Source organism: Brachyhypopomus gauderio, unplaced genomic scaffold (genome assembly GCF_052324685.1).
Source record: "Brachyhypopomus gauderio isolate BG-103 unplaced genomic scaffold, BGAUD_0.2 sc80, whole genome shotgun sequence".
In the NCBI taxonomy this organism is placed as follows: Eukaryota; Metazoa; Chordata; class Actinopteri; order Gymnotiformes; family Hypopomidae; genus Brachyhypopomus; species Brachyhypopomus gauderio.
The window spans coordinates 1,293,368-1,319,000 of record NW_027506901.1 but is presented as its reverse complement, the minus strand read 5'-3'; the positions used below and the strand labels follow the sequence as shown (position 1 = coordinate 1,319,000).

Here is a 25,633-nt window from a genome sequence, read left to right as displayed (position 1 = left end):
TACAGGTGCAAGTCACCTCACTCAGCATCACTGCATGATAAAACATACGTCCTCGTTAGTATAGTGGATAGTATCTCCGCCTGTCACGCGGAAGACCGGGGTTCGATTCCCCGACGGGGAGTTCTTTCTTTTTAAGCACAAGGCAGAGAAACCAGTGACCAGACAGTCTTTCCACTGGACTGCTACAGTTTGACAGCACAAATTTACAAATGGCATGAGAAGCATATTCAAAACTGGCAAGCATGAGGAGAGTAGACTCTATTTTACCACACATCCAAAAAGGGATACAACATTTTCTTCTCTACGCTGCAAGCAGGAGTCGAACCTGCGCGGGGAAACCCCATTGGATTTCAAGTCCAACGCCTTAACCTCTCGGCCATTGCAGCCCAAATGTGTAGGAGTAGAATCGAGATCAATTCCTTTGACTTCCTCTAGTTAGCGCAGCAACATCCCAATCCCAATCTATTAAGTGGCCAATTGACGGCCCCAAAGGGGGGCTGCGCGCCGAAGCCCCCAGATTTTTGCCGGGTCGGTGGATGGGTCAGGCCCCGAGGGGGGGACCCCCAAAGACGAGGGGAGTTGTCCCCCCGCCTCTAGCGCCCCCATGAGGCCGGCAATAAATTATTGAAAAACGGGCGTTTTTCGAGCGATACGCAGTTCGGCCACAGTGTGGAGCACATCCAAATAAATTGGAAGTGGGATAGGTAAGTAAAAAACGTCCCACTTCCAATTTATTTTTCCGATTATTATGGGATGCCTCATCAAATAGATTGCAAATGGGATGTTTTGTGATTACCTATCCCACTTCCAATCTATTTCAGCTATTATGGGATGCCTATTCAAATAGATTGCAATTGGGATGTTTTGTGATTACCTGTCCCACTTCCAATCTATTTCAGCTATTATGGGATGCCTATTCAAATAGATTGCAATTGGGATGTTTTGTGATTACCTATCCCACTTCCAATCTATTTCAGCTATTATGGGATGCCTATTCAAATAGATTGCAATTGGGATGTTTTGTGATTACCTATCCCACTTCCAATCTATTTCAGCTATTATGGGATGCCTATTCAAATAGATTGCAATTGGGATGTTTTGTGATTACCTATCCCACTTCCAATCTATTTCAGCTATTATGGGATGCCTATTCAAATAGATTGCAATTGGGATGTTTTGTGATTACCTATCCCACTTCCAATCTATTTCAGCTATTATGGGATGCCTATTCAAATAGATTGCAATTGGGATGTTTTGTGATTACCTATCCCACTTCCAATCTATTTCAGCTATTATGGGATGCCTATTCAAATAGATTGCAATTGGGATGTTTTGTGATTACCTATCCCACTTCCAATCTATTTCAGCTATTATGGGATGCCTATTCAAATAGATTGCAATTGGGATGTTTTGTGATTACCTATCCCACTTCCAATTTATTTCCATTATTATGGGATGCCTATTCAAATAGATTGCAATTGGGATGTTTTGTGATTACCTATCCCACTTCCAATCTATTTCAGCTATTATGGGATGCCTATTCAAATAGATTGCAATTGGGATGTTTTGTGATTACCTATCCCACTTCCAATCTATTTCAGCTATTATGGGATGCCTATTCAAATAGATTGCAATTGGGATGTTTTGTGATTACCTATCCCACTTCCAATCTATTTCAGCTATTATGGGATGCCTATTCAAATAGATTGCAATTGGGATGTTTTGTGATTACCGATCCCACTTCCAATCTATTTCCACTATTATGGGATGCCTATTCAAATAGATTGCAATTGGGATGTTTTGTGATTACCTATCCCACTTCCAATCTATTTCAGCTATTATGGGATGCCTATTCAAATAGATTGCAATTGGGATGTTTTGTGATTACCTATCCCACTTCCAATCTATTTCAGCTATTATGGGATGCCTATTCAAATAGATTGCAATTGGGATGTTTTGTGATTACCTATCCCACTTCCAATCTATTTCAGCTATTATGGGATGCCTATTCAAATAGATTGCAATTGGGATGTTGGCCACTACCCACCCCAGGTGGGCTTGTACAAGTTCAGGAATGTCGTAGGGGTCCGAAACTTGATAGGGGGGTAGTGTGGGACCCCCTAAACAACATATTGAAGCCTCGCCCCCTAAAAGTGGGCGTGGCCGGAAGTAGGTGTTCCCATGGGCCGATCGGCTCGAGACTTGATAGGGGGGTAGTGTGGGACCCCTAAAACAACATATTTAAGCCCCGCCCCTAAAAGTGGGCGTGACCGGAAGTAGGTGTTCCCATGGGCCGATCGGCTCAAAACTTTGCAGGGGAGTTCTATTTGGGACCACAAACAACATACTAAAAGCTCGTGTCCGTAGGTGGTCGGGAAGTTGAAAAACGAACCAGGAAGTGGAACAGGAAGTGACTTTCCCGAGGTCGTAGGGTCATGAAATTTCATGGGGGATGTCTGGGGGGGCACTGGAGCAACATACTGGAAGCACAAGTCAGTCAAATAAATTGGAATTGGGATGCCATTCAAATAAATTGGAATTGGACGATTTGTACTTACCGATCCCAATTCCAATCTATTTGAATGGGATCCCAATTCCAATTTATTTCCATCAGTCAAATAAATTGGAATTGGGATGCCATTCAAATAAATTGGAATTGGACGATTTGTACTTACCGATCCCAATTCCAATCTATTTCAATGGGATCCCATTCAAATAAATTGGAATTGGACGATTTGTACTTACCTATCCCAATTCCAATCTATTTCAATGGGACCCCATTCAAATAAATTGGAATTGGACGATTTGTACTTACCGATCCCAATTCCAATCTATTTCAATGAAACCCCATTCAAATAAATTGGAATTGGACAATTTGTACTTACCGATCCCAATTCCAATCTATTTCAATGGGACCCCATTCAAATAAATTGGAATTGGACAATTTGTACTTACCGATCCCAATTCCAATCTATTTGAATAGGATCCCAATTCCAATTTATTTCCATCAGTCAAATAAATTGGAATTGGGATGCCATTCAAATACATTGATTTCTAAGTTTTTTTTTTCTTATCACTAAAACACTTCAAAAACCATTTATCCATGCTCCCCATGTCTGGTTTATGCAAGCTGGGTGTTCAGAGTTGTCAGACTGTGGTGTCCAAAACCCCACTATTTTGATGACTTGAATAAATTGGAAGTGGGATCTCCAGATCTCAGCTTTGGAATATGATAGCACGATTCTTTTACCACTCCTCTCTAAGTTTGAGTCCTCCTAACTCACTGTGTGAGTTTGGTGAAGTTTGCAGAAAGTCAAAATTTTGCCCCAAAAAAACTAGGGTTAGGGTTAGAGTTTTTTTGAGCCAAAATTTTGACTTTCTGCAATCTTCTCCAAACTCACACAGTGAGTCAGGCACACCTAAACTTAGTGCTGAGCGTTGAAATTTTCAAGCTATGTCATTCTGAAGCTGAGATATAGAGATCCCACTTCCAATTTATTCAAGTCATCAAAATAGTGGGGTATTGGACAGTGGAATTTCAAAACTCTGACCACTCAGTTTGCATCAGACAGACATGGGGAGTATGGATAAATGGTTTTCTAAGCTTAAAATAAGTGTTTTGTAAAATAACTTATAACCTCATTTTACTGCATCCCAATTCCAATTTATTTCCATCACTTAAATAAATTGGAATTGGGATGCCATTCAAATAAATTGGAATTGGACAATTTGTACTTACCGATCCCAATTCCAATCTATTTCAATGGGACCCCATTCAAATAAATTGGAATTGGACAATTTGTACTTACCAATCCCAATTCCAATCTATTTCAATGGGACCCCATTCAAATAAATTGGAATTGGACAATTTGTACTTACCGATCCCAATTCCAATCTATTTGAATGGGATCCCAATTCCAATTTATTTCCATCACTTAAATAAATTGGAATTGGGATGCCATTCAAATAAATTGGAATTGGACAATTTGTACTTACCGATCCCAATTCCAATCTATTTCAATGGGATCCCAATTCCAATTTATTTCCATCACTTAAATAAATTGGAATTGGGATGCCATTCAAATAAATTGGAATTGGACGATTTGTACTTACCGATCCCAATTCCAATCTATTTGAATGGGATCCCATTCAAATAAATTGGAATTGGACAATTTGTACTTACCAATCCCAATTCCAATCTATTTCAATGGGACCCCATTCAAATAAATTGGAATTGGACAATTTGTACTTACCAATCCCAATTCCAATCTATTTCAATGGGACCCCATTCAAATAAATTGGAATTGGACAATTTGTACTTACCGATCCCAATTCCAATCTATTTGAATGGGATCCCAATTCCAATTTATTTCCATCACTTAAATAAATTGGAATTGGGATGCCATTCATATAAATTGGAATTGGACAATTTGTACTTACCGATCCCAATTCCAATCTATTTCAATGGGATCCCAATTCCAATTTATTTCCATCACTTAAATAAATTGGAATTGGGATGCCATTCAAATAAATTGGAATTGGACGATTTGTACTTACCGATCCCAATTCCAATCTATTTGAATGGGATCCCATTCAAATAAATTGGAATTGGACAATTTGTACTTACCAATCCCAATTCCAATCTATTTCAATGGGACCCCATTCAAATAAATTGGAATTGGACAATTTGTACTTACCAATCCCAATTCCAATCTATTTCAATGGGACCCCATTCAAATAAATTGGAATTGGACAATTTGTACTTACCGATCCCAATTCCAATCTATTTGAATGGGATCCCAATTCCAATTTATTTCCATCACTTAAATAAATTGGAATTGGGATGCCATTCAAATAAATTGGAATTGGACAATTTGTACTTACCGATCCCAATTCCAATCTATTTCAATGGGATCCCAATTCCAATTTATTTCCATCACTTAAATAAATTGGAATTGGGATGCCATTCAAATAAATTGGAATTGGACGATTTGTACTTACCGATCCCAATTCCAATCTATTTGAATGGGATGCCATTCAAATAAATTGGAATTGGACAATTTGTACTTACCGATCCCAATTCCAATCTATTTCAATGGGACCCCATTCAAATAAATTGGAATTGGACAATTTGTACTTACCGATCCCAATTCCAATTTATTTCAATGGGACCCCATTCAAATAAATTGGAATTGGACAATTTGTACTTACCGATCCCAATTCCAATCTATTTCAATGGGACCCCATTCAAATAAATTGGAATTGGACAATTTGTACTTACCGATCCCAATTCCAATCTATTTCAATGGGACCCCATTCAAATAAATTGGAATTGGACAATTTGTACTTACCGATCCCAATTCCAATCTATTTGAATGGGATCCCAATTCCAATTTATTTCCATCACTTAAATAAATTGGAATTGGGATGCCATTCAAATAAATTGGAATTGGACAATTTGTACTTACCGATCCCAATTCCAATCTATTTCAATGGGATCCCAATTCCAATTTATTTCCATCACTTAAATAAATTGGAATTGGGATGCCATTCAAATAAATTGGAATTGGACGATTTGTACTTACCAATCCCAATTCCAATCTATTTCAATGGGACCCCATTCAAATAAATTGGAATTGGACAATTTGTACTTACCGATCCCAATTCCAATCTATTTCAATGGGACCCCATTCAAATAAATTGGAATTGGACAATTTGTACTTACCGATCCCAATTCCAATCTATTTCAATGGGATCCCAATTCCAATTTATTTCCATCAGTCAAATAAATTGGAATTGGGATGCCATTCAAATACATTGATTTCTAAGTTTTTTTTTTCTTATCACTAAAACACTTCAAAAACCATTTATCCATGCTCCCCATGTCTGGTTTATGCAAGCTGGGTGTTCAGAGTTGTCAGACTGTGGTGTCCAAAACCCCACTATTTTGATGACTTAAATAAATTGGAAGTGGGATCTCCAGATCTCAGCTTTGGAACATGATATCACAATTCTTTTACCACTCCTCTCTAAGTTTGAGTCCCCCTGACTCCCTGTGTGAGTTTGGTGAAGTTTGCAGAAAGTCAAAATTTTGGCTCAAAAAAACTCACACACTAACCCCTTAGAGTTTTTTTGAGCCAAAATTTTGACTTTCTGCAATCTTCTCCAAACTCACACAGTGAGTCAGGCACACCTAAACTTAGTGCTGAGCATTGAAATTTTCAAGCTATGTCATTCTGAAGCTGAGATATAGAGATCCCACTTCCAATTTATTCAAGTCATCAAAATAGTGGGGTATTGGACAGTGGAATTTCAAAACTCTGACCACTCAGTTTGCATCAGACAGACATGGGGAGTATGGATAAATGGTTTTCTAAGCTTAAAATAAGTGTTTTGTAAAATAACTTATAACCTCATTTTACTGCATCCCAATTCCAATTTATTTCCATCAGTTAAATAAATTGGAATTGGGATGCCATTCAAATAAATTGGAATTGGACGATTTGTACTTACCAATCCCAATTCCAATCTATTTCAATGAAACCCCATTCAAATAAATTGGAATTGGACAATTTGTACTTACCGATCCCAATTCCAATCTATTTCAATGGGATCCCAATTCCAATTTATTTCCATCAGTTAAATAAATTGGAATTGGGATGCCATTCAAATAAATTGGAATTGGACGATTTGTACTTACCGATCCCAATTCCAATCTATTTCAATGGGATCCCAATTCCAATTTATTTCCATTACTTAAATAAATTGGAATTGGGATGCCATTCAAATAAATTGGAATTGGACAATTTGTACTTACCGATCCCAATTCCAATCTATTTCAATGAAACCCCATTCAAATAAATTGGAATTGGACAATTTGTACTTACCGATCCCAATTCCAATCTATTTCAATGGGACCCCATTCAAATAAATTGGAATTGGACAATTTGTACTTACCGATCCCAATTCCAATCTATTTCAATGGGATCCCAATTCCAATTTATTTCCATCACTTAAATAAATTGGAATTGGGATGCCATTCAAATAAATTGGAATTGGACAATTTGTACTTACCGATCCCAATTCCAATCTATTTCAATGGGACCCCATTCAAATAAATTGGAATTGGACGATTTGTACTTACCAATCCCAATTCCAATCTATTTCAATGGGACCCCATTCAAATAAATTGGAATTGGACAATTTGTACTTACCGATCCCAATTCCAATCTATTTCAATGGGACCCCATTCAAATAAATTGGAATTGGACAATTTGTACTTACCGATCCCAATTCCAATTTATTTCAATGGGACCCCATTCAAATAAATTGGAATTGGACAATTTGTACTTACCGATCCCAATTCCAATCTATTTCAATGGGACCCCATTCAAATAAATTGGAATTGGACAATTTGTACTTACCGATCCCAATTCCAATCTATTTCAATGGGACCCCATTCAAATAAATTGGAATTGGACAATTTGTACTTACCGATCCCAATTCCAATCTATTTGAATGGGATCCCAATTCCAATTTATTTCCATCACTTAAATAAATTGGAATTGGGATGCCATTCAAATAAATTGGAATTGGACAATTTGTACTTACCGATCCCAATTCCAATCTATTTCAATGGGATCCCAATTCCAATTTATTTCCATCACTTAAATAAATTGGAATTGGGATGCCATTCAAATAAATTGGAATTGGACGATTTGTACTTACCAATCCCAATTCCAATCTATTTCAATGGGACCCCATTCAAATAAATTGGAATTGGACAATTTGTACTTACCGATCCCAATTCCAATCTATTTCAATGGGACCCCATTCAAATAAATTGGAATTGGACAATTTGTACTTACCGATCCCAATTCCAATCTATTTCAATGGGATCCCAATTCCAATTTATTTCCATCAGTCAAATAAATTGGAATTGGGATGCCATTCAAATACATTGATTTCTAAGTTTTTTTTTTCTTATCACTAAAACACTTCAAAAACCATTTATCCATGCTCCCCATGTCTGGTTTATGCAAGCTGGGTGTTCAGAGTTGTCAGACTGTGGTGTCCAAAACCCCACTATTTTGATGACTTGAATAAATTGGAAGTGGGATCTCCAGATCTCAGCTTTGGAACATGATATCACAATTCTTTTACCACTCCTCTCTAAGTTTGAGTCCCCCTGACTCCCTGTGTGAGTTTGGTGAAGTTTGCAGAAAGTCAAAATTTTGGCTCAAAAAAACTCACACACTAACCCCTTAGAGTTTTTTTGAGCCAAAATTTTGACTTTCTGCAATCTTCTCCAAACTCACACAGTGAGTCAGGCACACCTAAACTTAGTGCTGAGCATTGAAATTTTCAAGCTATGTCATTCTGAAGCTGAGATATAGAGATCCCACTTCCAATTTATTCAAGTCATCAAAATAGTGGGGTATTGGACAGTGGAATTTCAAAACTCTGACCACTCAGTTTGCATCAGACAGACATGGGGAGTATGGATAAATGGTTTTCTAAGCTTAAAATAAGTGTTTTGTAAAATAACTTATAACCTCATTTTACTGCATCCCAATTCCAATTTATTTCCATCAGTTAAATAAATTGGAATTGGGATGCCATTCAAATAAATTGGAATTGGACGATTTGTACTTACCAATCCCAATTCCAATCTATTTCAATGAAACCCCATTCAAATAAATTGGAATTGGACAATTTGTACTTACCGATCCCAATTCCAATCTATTTGAATGGGATCCCAATTCCAATTTATTTCCATCACTTAAATAAATTGGAATTGGGATGCCATTCAAATAAATTGGAATTGGACAATTTGTACTTACCGATCCCAATTCCAATCTATTTCAATGGGATCCCAATTCCAATTTATTTCCATCACTTAAATAAATTGGAATTGGGATGCCATTCAAATAAATTGGAATTGGACGATTTGTACTTACCGATCCCAATTCCAATCTATTTGAATGGGATCCCATTCAAATAAATTGGAATTGGACAATTTGTACTTACCAATCCCAATTCCAATCTATTTCAATGGGACCCCATTCAAATAAATTGGAATTGGACAATTTGTACTTACCAATCCCAATTCCAATCTATTTCAATGGGACCCCATTCAAATAAATTGGAATTGGACAATTTGTACTTACCGATCCCAATTCCAATCTATTTGAATGGGATCCCAATTCCAATTTATTTCCATCACTTAAATAAATTGGAATTGGGATGCCATTCATATAAATTGGAATTGGACAATTTGTACTTACCGATCCCAATTCCAATCTATTTCAATGGGATCCCAATTCCAATTTATTTCCATCACTTAAATAAATTGGAATTGGGATGCCATTCAAATAAATTGGAATTGGACGATTTGTACTTACCGATCCCAATTCCAATCTATTTGAATGGGATCCCATTCAAATAAATTGGAATTGGACAATTTGTACTTACCAATCCCAATTCCAATCTATTTCAATGGGACCCCATTCAAATAAATTGGAATTGGACAATTTGTACTTACCAATCCCAATTCCAATCTATTTCAATGGGACCCCATTCAAATAAATTGGAATTGGACAATTTGTACTTACCGATCCCAATTCCAATCTATTTGAATGGGATCCCAATTCCAATTTATTTCCATCACTTAAATAAATTGGAATTGGGATGCCATTCAAATAAATTGGAATTGGACAATTTGTACTTACCGATCCCAATTCCAATCTATTTCAATGGGATCCCAATTCCAATTTATTTCCATCACTTAAATAAATTGGAATTGGGATGCCATTCAAATAAATTGGAATTGGACGATTTGTACTTACCGATCCCAATTCCAATCTATTTGAATGGGATGCCATTCAAATAAATTGGAATTGGACAATTTGTACTTACCGATCCCAATTCCAATCTATTTCAATGGGACCCCATTCAAATAAATTGGAATTGGACAATTTGTACTTACCGATCCCAATTCCAATTTATTTCAATGGGACCCCATTCAAATAAATTGGAATTGGACAATTTGTACTTACCGATCCCAATTCCAATCTATTTCAATGGGACCCCATTCAAATAAATTGGAATTGGACAATTTGTACTTACCGATCCCAATTCCAATCTATTTCAATGGGACCCCATTCAAATAAATTGGAATTGGACAATTTGTACTTACCGATCCCAATTCCAATCTATTTGAATGGGATCCCAATTCCAATTTATTTCCATCACTTAAATAAATTGGAATTGGGATGCCATTCAAATAAATTGGAATTGGACAATTTGTACTTACCGATCCCAATTCCAATCTATTTCAATGGGATCCCAATTCCAATTTATTTCCATCACTTAAATAAATTGGAATTGGGATGCCATTCAAATAAATTGGAATTGGACGATTTGTACTTACCAATCCCAATTCCAATCTATTTCAATGGGACCCCATTCAAATAAATTGGAATTGGACAATTTGTACTTACCGATCCCAATTCCAATCTATTTCAATGGGACCCCATTCAAATAAATTGGAATTGGACAATTTGTACTTACCGATCCCAATTCCAATCTATTTCAATGGGATCCCAATTCCAATTTATTTCCATCAGTCAAATAAATTGGAATTGGGATGCCATTCAAATACATTGATTTCTAAGTTTTTTTTTTCTTATCACTAAAACACTTCAAAAACCATTTATCCATGCTCCCCATGTCTGGTTTATGCAAGCTGGGTGTTCAGAGTTGTCAGACTGTGGTGTCCAAAACCCCACTATTTTGATGACTTGAATAAATTGGAAGTGGGATCTCCAGATCTCAGCTTTGGAACATGATATCACAATTCTTTTACCACTCCTCTCTAAGTTTGAGTCCCCCTGACTCCCTGTGTGAGTTTGGTGAAGTTTGCAGAAAGTCAAAATTTTGGCTCAAAAAAACTCACACACTAACCCCTTAGAGTTTTTTTGAGCCAAAATTTTGACTTTCTGCAATCTTCTCCAAACTCACACAGTGAGTCAGGCACACCTAAACTTAGTGCTGAGCATTGAAATTTTCAAGCTATGTCATTCTGAAGCTGAGATATAGAGATCCCACTTCCAATTTATTCAAGTCATCAAAATAGTGGGGTATTGGACAGTGGAATTTCAAAACTCTGACCACTCAGTTTGCATCAGACAGACATGGGGAGTATGGATAAATGGTTTTCTAAGCTTAAAATAAGTGTTTTGTAAAATAACTTATAACCTCATTTTACTGCATCCCAATTCCAATTTATTTCCATCAGTTAAATAAATTGGAATTGGGATGCCATTCAAATAAATTGGAATTGGACGATTTGTACTTACCAATCCCAATTCCAATCTATTTCAATGAAACCCCATTCAAATAAATTGGAATTGGACAATTTGTACTTACCGATCCCAATTCCAATCTATTTCAATGGGATCCCAATTCCAATTTATTTCCATCAGTTAAATAAATTGGAATTGGGATGCCATTCAAATAAATTGGAATTGGACGATTTGTACTTACCGATCCCAATTCCAATCTATTTCAATGGGATCCCAATTCCAATTTATTTCCATTACTTAAATAAATTGGAATTGGGATGCCATTCAAATAAATTGGAATTGGACAATTTGTACTTACCGATCCCAATTCCAATCTATTTCAATGAAACCCCATTCAAATAAATTGGAATTGGACAATTTGTACTTACCGATCCCAATTCCAATCTATTTCAATGGGACCCCATTCAAATAAATTGGAATTGGACAATTTGTACTTACCGATCCCAATTCCAATCTATTTCAATGGGATCCCAATTCCAATTTATTTCCATCACTTAAATAAATTGGAATTGGGATGCCATTCAAATAAATTGGAATTGGACAATTTGTACTTACCGATCCCAATTCCAATCTATTTCAATGGGACCCCATTCAAATAAATTGGAATTGGACGATTTGTACTTACCAATCCCAATTCCAATCTATTTCAATGGGACCCCATTCAAATAAATTGGAATTGGACAATTTGTACTTACCGATCCCAATTCCAATCTATTTCAATGGGACCCCATTCAAATAAATTGGAATTGGACAATTTGTACTTACCGATCCCAATTCCAATTTATTTCAATGGGACCCCATTCAAATAAATTGGAATTGGACAATTTGTACTTACCGATCCCAATTCCAATCTATTTCAATGGGACCCCCATTCAAATAAATTGGAATTGGACAATTTGTACTTACCGATCCCAATTCCAATCTATTTCAATGGGACCCCATTCAAATAAATTGGAATTGGACAATTTGTACTTACCGATCCCAATTCCAATCTATTTGAATGGGATCCCAATTCCAATTTATTTCCATCACTTAAATAAATTGGAATTGGGATGCCATTCAAATAAATTGGAATTGGACAATTTGTACTTACCGATCCCAATTCCAATCTATTTCAATGGGATCCCAATTCCAATTTATTTCCATCACTTAAATAAATTGGAATTGGGATGCCATTCAAATAAATTGGAATTGGACGATTTGTACTTACCAATCCCAATTCCAATCTATTTCAATGGGACCCCATTCAAATAAATTGGAATTGGACAATTTGTACTTACCGATCCCAATTCCAATCTATTTCAATGGGACCCCATTCAAATAAATTGGAATTGGACAATTTGTACTTACCGATCCCAATTCCAATCTATTTCAATGGGATCCCAATTCCAATTTATTTCCATCAGTCAAATAAATTGGAATTGGGATGCCATTCAAATACATTGATTTCTAAGTTTTTTTTTTCTTATCACTAAAACACTTCAAAAACCATTTATCCATGCTCCCCATGTCTGGTTTATGCAAGCTGGGTGTTCAGAGTTGTCAGACTGTGGTGTCCAAAACCCCACTATTTTGATGACTTGAATAAATTGGAAGTGGGATCTCCAGATCTCAGCTTTGGAACATGATATCACAATTCTTTTACCACTCCTCTCTAAGTTTGAGTCCCCCTGACTCCCTGTGTGAGTTTGGTGAAGTTTGCAGAAAGTCAAAATTTTGGCTCAAAAAAACTCACACACTAACCCCTTAGAGTTTTTTTGAGCCAAAATTTTGACTTTCTGCAATCTTCTCCAAACTCACACAGTGAGTCAGGCACACCTAAACTTAGTGCTGAGCATTGAAATTTTCAAGCTATGTCATTCTGAAGCTGAGATATAGAGATCCCACTTCCAATTTATTCAAGTCATCAAAATAGTGGGGTATTGGACAGTGGAATTTCAAAACTCTGACCACTCAGTTTGCATCAGACAGACATGGGGAGTATGGATAAATGGTTTTCTAAGCTTAAAATAAGTGTTTTGTAAAATAACTTATAACCTCATTTTACTGCATCCCAATTCCAATTTATTTCCATCAGTTAAATAAATTGGAATTGGGATGCCATTCAAATAAATTGGAATTGGACGATTTGTACTTACCAATCCCAATTCCAATCTATTTCAATGAAACCCCATTCAAATAAATTGGAATTGGACAATTTGTACTTACCGATCCCAATTCCAATCTATTTCAATGGGATCCCAATTCCAATTTATTTCCATCAGTTAAATAAATTGGAATTGGGATGCCATTCAAATAAATTGGAATTGGACGATTTGTACTTACCGATCCCAATTCCAATCTATTTCAATGGGATCCCAATTCCAATTTATTTCCATTACTTAAATAAATTGGAATTGGGATGCCATTCAAATAAATTGGAATTGGACAATTTGTACTTACCGATCCCAATTCCAATCTATTTCAATGAAACCCCATTCAAATAAATTGGAATTGGACAATTTGTACTTACCGATCCCAATTCCAATCTATTTCAATGGGACCCCATTCAAATAAATTGGAATTGGACAATTTGTACTTACCGATCCCAATTCCAATCTATTTCAATGGGATCCCAATTCCAATTTATTTCCATCACTTAAATAAATTGGAATTGGGATGCCATTCAAATAAATTGGAATTGGACAATTTGTACTTACCGATCCCAATTCCAATCTATTTCAATGGGACCCCATTCAAATAAATTGGAATTGGACGATTTGTACTTACCAATCCCAATTCCAATCTATTTCAATGGGACCCCATTCAAATAAATTGGAATTGGACAATTTGTACTTACCGATCCCAATTCCAATCTATTTCAATGGGATCCCAATTCCAATTTATTTCCATCACTTAAATAAATTGGAATTGGGATGCCATTCAAATAAATTGGAATTGGACAATTTGTACTTACCGATCCCAATTCCAATCTATTTCAATGGGACCCCATTCAAATAAATTGGAATTGGACAATTTGTACTTACCGATCCCAATTCCAATCTATTTGAATGGGATCCCAATTCCAATTTATTTCCATCAGTTAAATAAATTGGAATTGGGATGCCATTCAAATAAATTGGAATTGGACGATTTGTACTTACCGATCCCAATTCCAATCTATTTGAATGGGATCCCAATTCCAATTTATTTCCATCACTTAAATAAATTGGAATTGGGATGCCATTCAAATAAATTGGAATTGGACGTTTTGTACTTACCAATCCCAATTCCAATCTATTTCAATGGGACCCCATTCAAATAAATTGGAATTGGACGATTTGTACTTACCGATCCCAATTCCAATCTATTTCAATGGGACCCCATTCAAATAAATTGGAATTGGACAATTATTACTTACCAATCCCAATTCCAATCTATTTGAATGGGACCCTATTCAAATAAATTGGAATTGGACGATTTGTACTTACCGATCCCAATTCCAATCTATTTGAATGGGATCCCAATTCCAATTTATTTCCATCAGTCAAATAAATTGGAATTGGGATGCCATTCAAATACATTGATTTCTAAGTTTTTTTTTCTTATCACTAAAACACTTCAAAAACCATTTATCCATGCTCCCCATGTCTGGTTTATGCAAGCTGGGTGTTCAGAGTTGTCAGACTGTGGTGTCCAAAACCCCACTATTTTGATGACTTGAATAAATTGGAAGTGGGATCTCCAGATCTCAGCTTTGGAATATGATAGCACGATTCTTTTACCACTCCTCTCTAAGTTTGAGTCCTCCTAACTCACTGTGTGAGTTTGGTGAAGTTTGCAGAAAGTCAAAATTTTGCTTCAAAAAAACACACACACTAACCCCTTAGAGTTTTTTTGAGCCAAAATTTTGACTTTCTGCAATCTTCTCCAAACTCACACAGTGAGTCAGGCACACCTAAACTTAGTGCTGAGTGTTGAAATTTTCAAGCTATGTCATTCTGAAGCTGAGATATAGAGATCCCACTTCCAATTTATTCAAGTCATCAAAATAGTGGGGTATTGGACAGTGGAATTTCAAAACTCTGACCACTCAGTTTGCATCAGACAGACATGGGGAGTATGGATAAATGGTTTTTTAAGCTTAAAATAAGTGTTTTGTAAAATAACTTATAACCTCATTTTACTGCATCCCAATTCCAATTTATTTCCATGTGTTAAATAGATTGGAATTGGGATGCCATTCAAATAGATTGGAATTGGGATCGGTAAGTACAAATCGTCCAATTCCAATTTATTTGAATGGCATCCCAATTCCAATTTATTTCCATCACTTAAATAAGTTGGAATTGGGATGCCATTCAAATAAATTGGAATTGGACGATTTGTACTTACCGATCCCAATTCCAATCTATTTGAATGGGATCCCATTCAAATAAATTGGAATTGGACGATTTGTACTTACCGATCCCAATTCCAATCTATTTCAATGGGACCCCATTCAAATAAATTGGAATTGGACAATTTGTACTTACCGATCCCAATTCCAATCTATTTCAATGGGACCCCATTCAAATAAATTGGAATTGGACAATTTGTACTTACCGATCCCACTTCCAATCTATTTGAATGGGATCCCAATTCCAATTTATTTCCATCAGTCAAATAAATTGGAATTGGGATGCCATTCAAATAGATTGGAATTGGGATCGGTAAGTACAAATCGTACAATTCCAATCTATTTGAATGGGGTCCCATTCAAATAGATTGGAATTGGGATCGGTAAGTACAAATCGTCCAATTCCAATCTATTTGAATGGGGTCCTTAAGGCCTACGACTACAGCGCAATAGATTAATGGCTGCCATACGCCAACGCTTCGAGCTACGGACTTGCAACTTGGGATGGTCCATCGGGCCATCACAGAGACGACATCGACCGATTTTGGGACCTCTACGTCAAATTTTGGCCCCTCAGGGGCCCCAAATGTATGAAAATTTGGGTTTGACCTTAAGGCCTACGACTACAGCGCAATAGATTAATGGCTGCCATACGCCAACGCTTCGAGCTACGGACTTGCAACTTGGGATGGTCCATCGGGCCATCACAGAGACGACCTCGACCGATTTTGGGACCTCTACGTCAAATTTTGGCCCCTCAGGGGCCCCAAATGTATGAAAATTTGGGTTTGACCTTAAGGCCTACGACTACAGCGCAATAGATTAATGGCTGCCATACGCCAACGCTTCGAGCTACGGACTTGCAACTTGGGATGGTCCATCGGGCCATCACAGAGACGACATCGACCGATTTTGGGACCTCTACGTCAAATTTTGGCCCCTCAGGGGCCCCAAATGTATGAAAATTTGGGTTTGACCTTAAGGCCTACGACTACAGCGCAATAGATTAATGGCTGCCATACGCCAACGCTTCGAGCTACGGACTTGCAACTTGGGATGGTCCATCGGGCCATCACAGAGACGACCTCGACCGATTTTGGGACCTCTACGTCAAATTTTGGCCCCTCAGGGGCCCCAAATGTATGAAAATTTGGGTTTGACCTTAAGGCCTACGACTACAGCGCAATAGATTAATGGCTGCCATACGCCAACGCTTCGAGCTACGGACTTGCAACTTGGGATGGTCCATCGGGCCATCACAGAGACGACCTCGACCGATTTTGGGACCTCTACGTCAAATTTTGGCCCCTCAGGGGCCCGAAAAAGTATGAAAATTTGGGTTTGACCTTAAGGCCTACGACTACAGCGCAATAGATTAATGGCTGCCATACGCCAACGCTTCGAGCTACGGACTTGCAACTTGGGTTGGTCCATCGGGCCATCACAGAGACGACCTCGACCGATTTTGGGACCTCTACGTCAAATTTTGGCCCCTCAGGGGCCCCAAATGTATGAAAATTTGTGTTTGACCTTAAGGCCTACGACTACAGCGCAATAGATTAATGGCTGCCATACGCCAACGCTTCGAGCTACGGACTTGCAACTCGGGTTGATCCATCGGGCCATCACAGAGACGACCTCGACCGATTTTGGGACCTCTACGTCAAATTTTGGCCCCTCAGGGGCCCCAAATGTATGAAAATTTGTATTTGACCTTAAGGCCTACGACTACAGCGCAATAGATTAATGGCTGCCATACGCCAACGCTTCGAGCTACGGACTTGCAACTTGGGATGATCCATCGGGCCATCACACAGATAACCTCGACCGATTTTGGGACCTCTACGTCAAATTTTGGCCCCTCAGGGGCCCCAAATGTATGAAAATTTGTATTTGACCTTAAGGCCTACGACTACAGCGCCATAGATTAATGGCTGCCATACGCCAACGCTTCGAGCTACGGACTTGCAACTTGGGATGGTCCATCGGGCCATCACAGAGACGACCTCGACCGATTTTGGGACCTCTACGTCAAATTTTGGCCCCTCAGGGGCCCCAAATGTATGAAAATTTGTGTTTGACCTTAAGGCCTACGACTACAGCGCAATAGATTAATGGCTGCCATACGCCAACGCTTCGAGCTACGGACTTGCAACTTGGGATGGTCCATCGGGCCATCACAGAGATGACCTCGACCGATTTTGGGACCTCTACGTCAAATTTTGGCCCCTCAGCATCCCCAAATGTATGCTCGTGACCTCTCTGTGTTAGAAAAAAATCACTTTCAAAAGTTAGCCACGCCCAATCCGTATGACCTAAGGGTCTGTGCTCGGAGTATCTTCCTCAGTGGGTGGGGTATATTAACACTCTGGAAGCACGTGTGGATACGTGCAGGTTTGGTCCTTCAGGGGCCCCACACACATGGTCTTGTGCTTTAAGTGTTAGAGGAGATTCTGCCTAAAAGTGCAAATTCAAATGATAGCCACACCCAAACCATATGACCTATGAGTCTGTGCATGCACTATCTTTATCAATTTGTTGGGTCTAATAACACTCTGCAGGCACGTGTGGATACGTGCAGGTTTGGTCCTTCAGGGGCCCCGCACACATGGTCTTGTGCTTTAAGTGTTAGAGGAGATTCTGCCTAAAAGTGCAAATTCAAATGATAGCCACACCCAAACCATATGACCTATGAGTCTGTGCATGCACTATCTTTATCAATTTGTTGGGTCTAATAACACTCTGCAGGCACGTGTGGATACGTGCAGGTTTGGTCCTTCAGGGGCCCCGCACACATGGTCTTGTGCTTTAAGTGTTAGAGGAGATTCTGCCTAAAAGTGCAAATTCAAATGATAGCCACACCCAAACCATATGACCTATGAGTCTGTGCATGCACTATCTTTATCAATTTGTTGGGTCTAATAACACTCTGCAGGCACGTGTGGATACGTGCAGGTTTGGTCCTTCAGGGGCCCCGCACACATGGTCTTGTGCTTTAAGTGTTAGAGGAGATTCTGCCTAAAAGTGCAAATTCAAATGATAGCCACACCCAAACCATATGACCTATGAGTCTGTGCATGCACTATCTTTATCAATTTGTTGGGTCTAATAACACTCTGCAGGCATGTGTGGATACGTGCAGGTTTAGACTCTCAGGAGCCACAAGTGTGTGCACATTTGTGTTTGACCTTTAGGTGTACGACTACAGCGCAATAGATTAATGGCTGCCATACGCCAACGCTTTGAGCTACGGACTTGCAACTTGGGATCCTCCATCGGGCCATCACAGAGACAACCTTGACCGATTTTGGGACCCCTAGGTTAAATTTTGGGCCCTCAGCGGCCCCAAATGTATGTACATTTCTGTTTGACCTTTGGCCTACGACTACAGCGCAATATCTTTTAGGCTGCCATACGCCAACGCTTTGAGCTACGGACTTGCAACTCGGGATCCTCCATCGGGCCATCACAGAGACGACCTCGACCGATTTTGGGACCCCTACGTCAAATTTTGGCCCCTCAGCGGCCCCAAATGTATGAAAATTTGGGTTTGACCTTAAGGCCTACGACTACAGCGCAATAGATTAATGGCTGCCATACGCCAACGCTTCGAGCTACGGACTTGCAACTTGGGATGGTCCATCGGGCCATCACAGAGACGACCTCGACCGATTTTGGGACCTCTACGTCAAATTTTGGCCCCTCAGGGGCCCCAAATGTATGAAAATTTGGGTTTGACCTTAAGGCCTACGACTACAGCGCAATAGATTAATGGCTGCCATACGCCAACGCTTCGAGCTACGGACTTGCAACTTGGGATGGTCCATCGGGCCATCACAGAGACGACCTCGACCGATTTTGGGACCTCTACGTCAAATTTTGGCCCCTCAGGGGCCCCAAATGTATGAAAATTTGGGTTTGACCTTAAGGCCTACGACTACAGCGCAATAGATTAATGGCTGCCATACGCCAACGCTTCGAGCTACGGACTTGCAACTTGGGATGGTCCATCGGGCCATCACAGAGACGACCTCGACCGATTTTGGGACCTCTACGTCAAATTTTGGCCCCTCAGGGGCCCCAAATGTATGAAAATTTGTGTTTGACCTTAAGGCCTACGACTACAGCGCAATAGATTAATGGCTGCCATACGCCAACGCTTCGAGCTACGGACTTGCAACTCGGGTTGATCCATCGGGCCATCACAGAGACGACCTCGACCGATTTTGGGACCTCTACGTCAAATTTTGGCCCCTCAGGGGCCCCAAATGTATGAAAATTTGTATTTGACCTTAAGGCCTACGACTACAGCGCAATAGATTAATGGCTGCCATACGCCAACGCTTCGAGCTACGGACTTGCAACTTGGGATGATCCATCGGGCCATCACACAGATAACCTCGACCGATTTTGGGACCTCTACGTCAAATTTTGGCCCCTCAGGGGCCCCAAATGTATGAAAATTTGTATTTGACCTTAAGGCCTACGACTACAGCGCCATAGATTAATGGCTGCCATACGCCAACGCTTCGAGCTACGGACTTGCAACTTGGGATGGTCCATCGGGCCATCACAGAGACGACCTCGACCGATTTTGGGACCTCTACGTCAAATTTTGGCCCCTCAGGGGCCCCAAATGTATGAAAATTTGTGTTTGACCTTAAGGCCTACGACTACAGCGCAATAGATTAATGGCTGCCATACGCCAACGCTTCGAGCTACGGACTTGCAACTTGGGATGGTCCATCGGGCCATCACAGAGATGACCTCGACCGATTTTGGGACCTCTACGTCAAATTTTGGCCCCTCAGCATCCCCAAATGTATGCTCGTGACCTCTCTGTGTTAGAAAAAAATCACTTTCAAAAGTTAGCCACGCCCAATCCGTATGACCTAAGGGTCTGTGCTCGGAGTATCTTCCTCAGTGGGTGGGGTATATTAACACTCTGGAAGCACGTGTGGATACGTGCAGGTTTGGTCCTTCAGGGGCCCCACACACATGGTCTTGTGCTTTAAGTGTTAGAGGAGATTCTGCCTAAAAGTGCAAATTCAAATGATAGCCACACCCAAACCATATGACCTATGAGTCTGTGCATGCACTATCTTTATCAATTTGTTGGGTCTAATAACACTCTGCAGGCACGTGTGGATACGTGCAGGTTTGGTCCTTCAGGGGCCCCGCACACATGGTCTTGTGCTTTAAGTGTTAGAGGAGATTCTGCCTAAAAGTGCAAATTCAAATGATAGCCACACCCAAACCATATGACCTATGAGTCTGTGCATGCACTATCTTTATCAATTTGTTGGGTCTAATAACACTCTGCAGGCACGTGTGGATACGTGCAGGTTTGGTCCTTCAGGGGCCCCGCACACATGGTCTTGTGCTTTAAGTGTTAGAGGAGATTCTGCCTAAAAGTGCAAATTCAAATGATAGCCACACCCAAACCATATGACCTATGAGTCTGTGCATGCACTATCTTTATCAATTTGTTGGGTCTAATAACACTCTGCAGGCACGTGTGGATACGTGCAGGTTTGGTCCTTCAGGGGCCCCGCACACATGGTCTTGTGCTTTAAGTGTTAGAGGAGATTCTGCCTAAAAGTGCAAATTCAAATGATAGCCACACCCAAACCATATGACCTATGAGTCTGTGCATGCACTATCTTTATCAATTTGTTGGGTCTAATAACACTCTGCAGGCATGTGTGGATACGTGCAGGTTTAGACTCTCAGGAGCCACAAGTGTGTGCACATTTGTGTTTGACCTTTAGGTGTACGACTACAGCGCAATAGATTAATGGCTGCCATACGCCAACGCTTTGAGCTACGGACTTGCAACTCGGGATCCTCCATCGGGCCATCACAGAGACGACCTCGACCGATTTTGGGACCCCTACGTCAAATTTTGGGCCCTCAGCGGCCCCAAATGTATGAAAATATGCGTTTAAACTTTAGGCCTCTCCCTACAGTGCAATATCTTTTTTGCTGCCATACGCCAACGCTTCGAGCTACGGACTTGGGCCTTGGGATCCTCTTTTAAGCCATAACATACATGACCTCGACCGATTTTGGGACCCCTAGGTTAAATTTTGGGCCCTCAGCGGCCCCAAATGTATGTACATTTCTGTTTGACCTTTGGCCTACGACTACAGCGCAATATCTTTTAGGCTGCCATACGCCAACGCTTTGAGCTACGGACTTGCAACTCGGGATCCTCCATCGGGCCATCACAGAGACGACCTCGACCGATTTTGGGACCCCTAGGTTAAATTTTGGCCCCTCAGCGGCCCCAAATGTATGAAAATATGCGTTTAAACTTTAGGCCTCTCCCTACAGTGCAATATCTTTTTTGCTGCCATACGCCAACGCTTCGAGCTACGGACTTGGGCCTTGGGATCCTCTTTTAGGCCATAACATACATGACCTCGACCGATTTTGTGACCCCTACGTCAAATTTTGGCCCCTCAGCGGCTCCAAATGTATGAAAATTTGCGTTTAAACTTTAGGCCTCTCCCTACAGTGCAATATCTTTTTTGTTGCCATACGCCAACGCTTTGAGCTACGGACTTGGGCCTTGGGATCCTCTTTTAGGCCATAACATACATGACCCCGACCGATTTTGGGACCTTTACGTCAAATTTTGGCCCTTCAGCGGCCCCAAATGTATGCTTGTGACTGTTCTGTGTTAGAAAAAAAACACCTTTAAAACTTAGCCACGCCCAAACGGTATGACCTAGGGCTCCGTGCTTACAGTATGTTGTTCCAAAGCCCTCTCAGACATCCCTTATGAAATTTCATGACCCTCCGACCTCGGGAAAGTCACTTCCTGTTCCACTTCCTGGTTCGTTTTTTGACTTCCCGCCCACTTACGGACACGAGCTTTTAGTATGTTGTTTGGGGTCCCTAACATAACTCCCCTGCAAAGTTTCGAGCTGATTGGCCCATGGGAACACCTACTTCCGGCCACGCCCACTTTTGGGGGCGGGGCTTAAATATGTTGTTTTAGGGGCCCCACACTACTCCCCTACCAAGTCTCAAGCCGATCGGCCTATGGGAACACCTACTTCCGGCCACGCCCACTTTTGGGGGCGGGGCTTCAATATGTTGTTTAGGGGGTCCCACACTACTCCCCTATCAAGTCTCGAGCCAATCGGACCATGGGAACATCTACTTCCGGCCACGCCCACTTTTGGGGGCGGGGCTTCAATATGTTGTTTAGGGGGTCCCACACTACCCCCCCACCAAGTTTCGGACCCCTACGACCTTCGGTTCTCTTCCTGTGCCCCTACCTTTAATTCCTGAACTTGTACACGCCCACCTGGGGTGGGTGGTGGCCAACATCCCAATTGCAATCTATTTCAATACCAAGCAAACACATGGTATAAACTAGAAATGGGATGTGGGTGGGGTTTGGGGGAGGTGTGTTGAAACCTCCCACTTGCAATCTATTTGAATAGCATGCCAACACATTGAATAAATTGGAAGTGGGATCCCTTGCCAGCTTGCCCATTATGCCACGTGCCACGACTTAAAACTGACTTCGGATCAGTGGCCGGTATCGGGCGTGGTCCACGGACAGCGCGAGGGCGCCCCTACAGGCGTCCACGAAGCCCCTATTGACTTACCAGTGTGGTCAGTAAGGAAATCACAAAGGTGTCCATTCGGCAATTTAGTTAAACGGCAATTGGGATCCAAATTCGGGTTACAATCCCATTGCCCCACTATTGCGTACAATGGCAATTTATTTAGTTCATCAAAATCCCAAAACCCCACTACGTTTACTTACTCAAGCTCAAGGAGGAGTGCACAGATGTCATTGATTCTGAGTTGCCAATGGCTTAAGAAGTAAATTCAAATACATGAATCTCCATAAGAGTCTACTCACTGTTAACTTCAAGCTGGTATCAACTCCAGGTGATCAGGTGTTCAAAAGCGTGGCATTCTGTGAATCAAAAGTGAGATGTGGCGTTTGATCTATTGATTGCAGATCTTTTTTATGCAACTTTCAAAATCAAGGGTACAGGTGCAAGTCACCTCACTCAGCATCACTGCATGATAAGACATACGTCCTCGTTAGTATAGTGGATAGTGTCTCCGCCTGTCACGCGGAAGACCGGGGTTCGATTCCCCGACGGGGAGTTCTTTCTTTTTAAGCACAAGGCAGAGAAACCAGTGACCAGACAGTCTTTCCACTGGACTGCTACAGTTTGACAGCACAAATTTACAAATGGCATGAGAAGCATATTCAAAACTGGCAACCATGAGGAGAGTAGACTCTATTTTACCACACATCCAAAAAGGGATACAACATTTTCTTCTCTACGCTGCAAGCAGGAGTCGAACCTGCGCGGGGAAACCCCATTGGATTTCGAGTCCAACGCCTTAACCTCTCGGCCATTGCAGCCCAAATGTGTAGGAGTAGAATCGAGATCAATTCCTTTGACTTCCTCAAGCTCAAGGAGGAGTGCACAGATGTCATTGATTCTGAGTTGCCAATGGCTTAAGAAGTAAATTCAAATACATGAATCTCCATAAGAGTCTACTCACTGTTAACTTCCAGCTGGTATCAACTCCAGGTGATCAGGTGTTCAAAAGCGTGGCATTCTGTGAATCAAAAGTGAGATGTGGCGTTTGATCTATTGATTGCAGATCTTTTTTATGCAACTTTCAAAATCAAGGGTACAGGTGCAAGTCACCTCACTCAGCATCACTGCATGATAAGACATACGTCCTCGTTAGTATAGTGGATAGTATCTCCGCCTGTCACGCGGAAGACCGGGGTTCGATTCCCCGACGGGGAGTTCTTTCTTTTTAAGCACAAGGCAGAGAAACCAGTGACCAGACAGTCTTTCCACTGGACTGCTACAGTTTGACAGCACAAATTTACAAATGGCATGAGAAGCATATTCAAAACTGGCAAGCATGAGGAGAGTAGACTCTATTTTACCACACATCCAAAAAGGGATACAACATTTTCTTCTCTACGCTGCAAGCAGGAGTCGAACCTGCGCGGGGAAACCCCATTGGATTTCGAGTCCAACGCCTTAACCTCTCGGCCATTGCAGCCCAAATGTGTAGGAGTAGAATCGAGATCAATTCCTTTGACTTCCTCAAGCTCAAGGAGGAGTGCACAGATGTCATTGATTCTGAGTTGCCAATGGCTTAAGAAGTAAATTCAAATACATGAATCTCCATAAGAGTCTACTCACTGTTAACTTCAAGCTGGTATCAACTCCAGGTGATCAGGTGTTCAAAAGCGTGGCATTCTGTGAATCAAAAGTGAGATGTGGCGTTTGATCTATTGATTGCAGATCTTTCTTATGCAACTTTCAAAATCAAGGGTACAGGTGCAAGTCACCTCACTCAGCATCACTGCATGATAAGACATATGTCCTCGTTAGTATAGTGGATAGTATCTCCGCCTGTCACGCGGAAGACCGGGGTTCGATTCCCCGACGGGGAGTTCTTTCTTTTTAAGCACAAGGCAGAGAAACCAGTGACCAAACAGTCTTTCCACTGGACTGCTACAGTTTGACAGCACAAATTTACAAATGGCATGAGAAGCATATTCAAAACTGGCAAGCATGAGGAGAGTAGACTCTATTTTACCACACATCCAAAAAGGGATACAACATTTTCTTCTCTACGCTGCAAGCAGGAGTCGAACCTGCGTGGGGAAACCCCATTAGATTTCGAGTCCAATGCCTTAACCTCTCGGCCATTGCAGCCCAAATGTGTAGGAGTGGAATCGAGATCAATTCCTTTGACTTCCTCAAGCTCAAGGAGGAGTGCACAGATGTCATTGATTCTGAGTTGCCAATGGCTTAAGAAGTAAATTCAAATACATGAATCTCCATAAGAGTCTACTCACTGTTAACTTCAAGCTGGT

General features: G+C 40.6%; 8 non-coding genes across 8 annotated transcripts; 4 read left to right on the top strand and 4 right to left on the bottom strand.

The window, feature by feature from the left end:
- The first annotated feature begins 49 nt into the window (after positions 1–49).
- trnad-guc (transfer RNA aspartic acid (anticodon GUC)) lies at positions 50–121 on the top strand. The gene has a single exon. It is a non-coding gene; the product is annotated as a tRNA-Asp (tRNA).
- A 183-nt stretch (positions 122–304) lies between these two features.
- trnas-uga (transfer RNA serine (anticodon UGA)) lies at positions 305–386 on the bottom strand. The gene has a single exon. It is a non-coding gene; the product is annotated as a tRNA-Ser (tRNA).
- Positions 387–23,811: 23,425 nt separating this feature from the next.
- On the top strand, positions 23,812–23,883 carry trnad-guc (transfer RNA aspartic acid (anticodon GUC)). The gene has a single exon. It is a non-coding gene; the product is annotated as a tRNA-Asp (tRNA).
- Positions 23,884–24,066: 183 nt separating this feature from the next.
- On the bottom strand, positions 24,067–24,148 carry trnas-cga (transfer RNA serine (anticodon CGA)). The gene has a single exon. It is a non-coding gene; the product is annotated as a tRNA-Ser (tRNA).
- A 325-nt stretch (positions 24,149–24,473) lies between these two features.
- On the top strand, positions 24,474–24,545 carry trnad-guc (transfer RNA aspartic acid (anticodon GUC)). The gene has a single exon. It is a non-coding gene; the product is annotated as a tRNA-Asp (tRNA).
- Positions 24,546–24,728: 183 nt separating this feature from the next.
- On the bottom strand, positions 24,729–24,810 carry trnas-cga (transfer RNA serine (anticodon CGA)). Its single transcript has one exon. It is a non-coding gene; the product is annotated as a tRNA-Ser (tRNA).
- A 325-nt stretch (positions 24,811–25,135) lies between these two features.
- On the top strand, positions 25,136–25,207 carry trnad-guc (transfer RNA aspartic acid (anticodon GUC)). Its single transcript has one exon. It is a non-coding gene; the product is annotated as a tRNA-Asp (tRNA).
- A 183-nt stretch (positions 25,208–25,390) lies between these two features.
- Positions 25,391–25,472, bottom strand: trnas-cga (transfer RNA serine (anticodon CGA)). Its single transcript has one exon. It is a non-coding gene; the product is annotated as a tRNA-Ser (tRNA).
- Between the last annotated feature and the right edge of the window lie 161 nt (positions 25,473–25,633).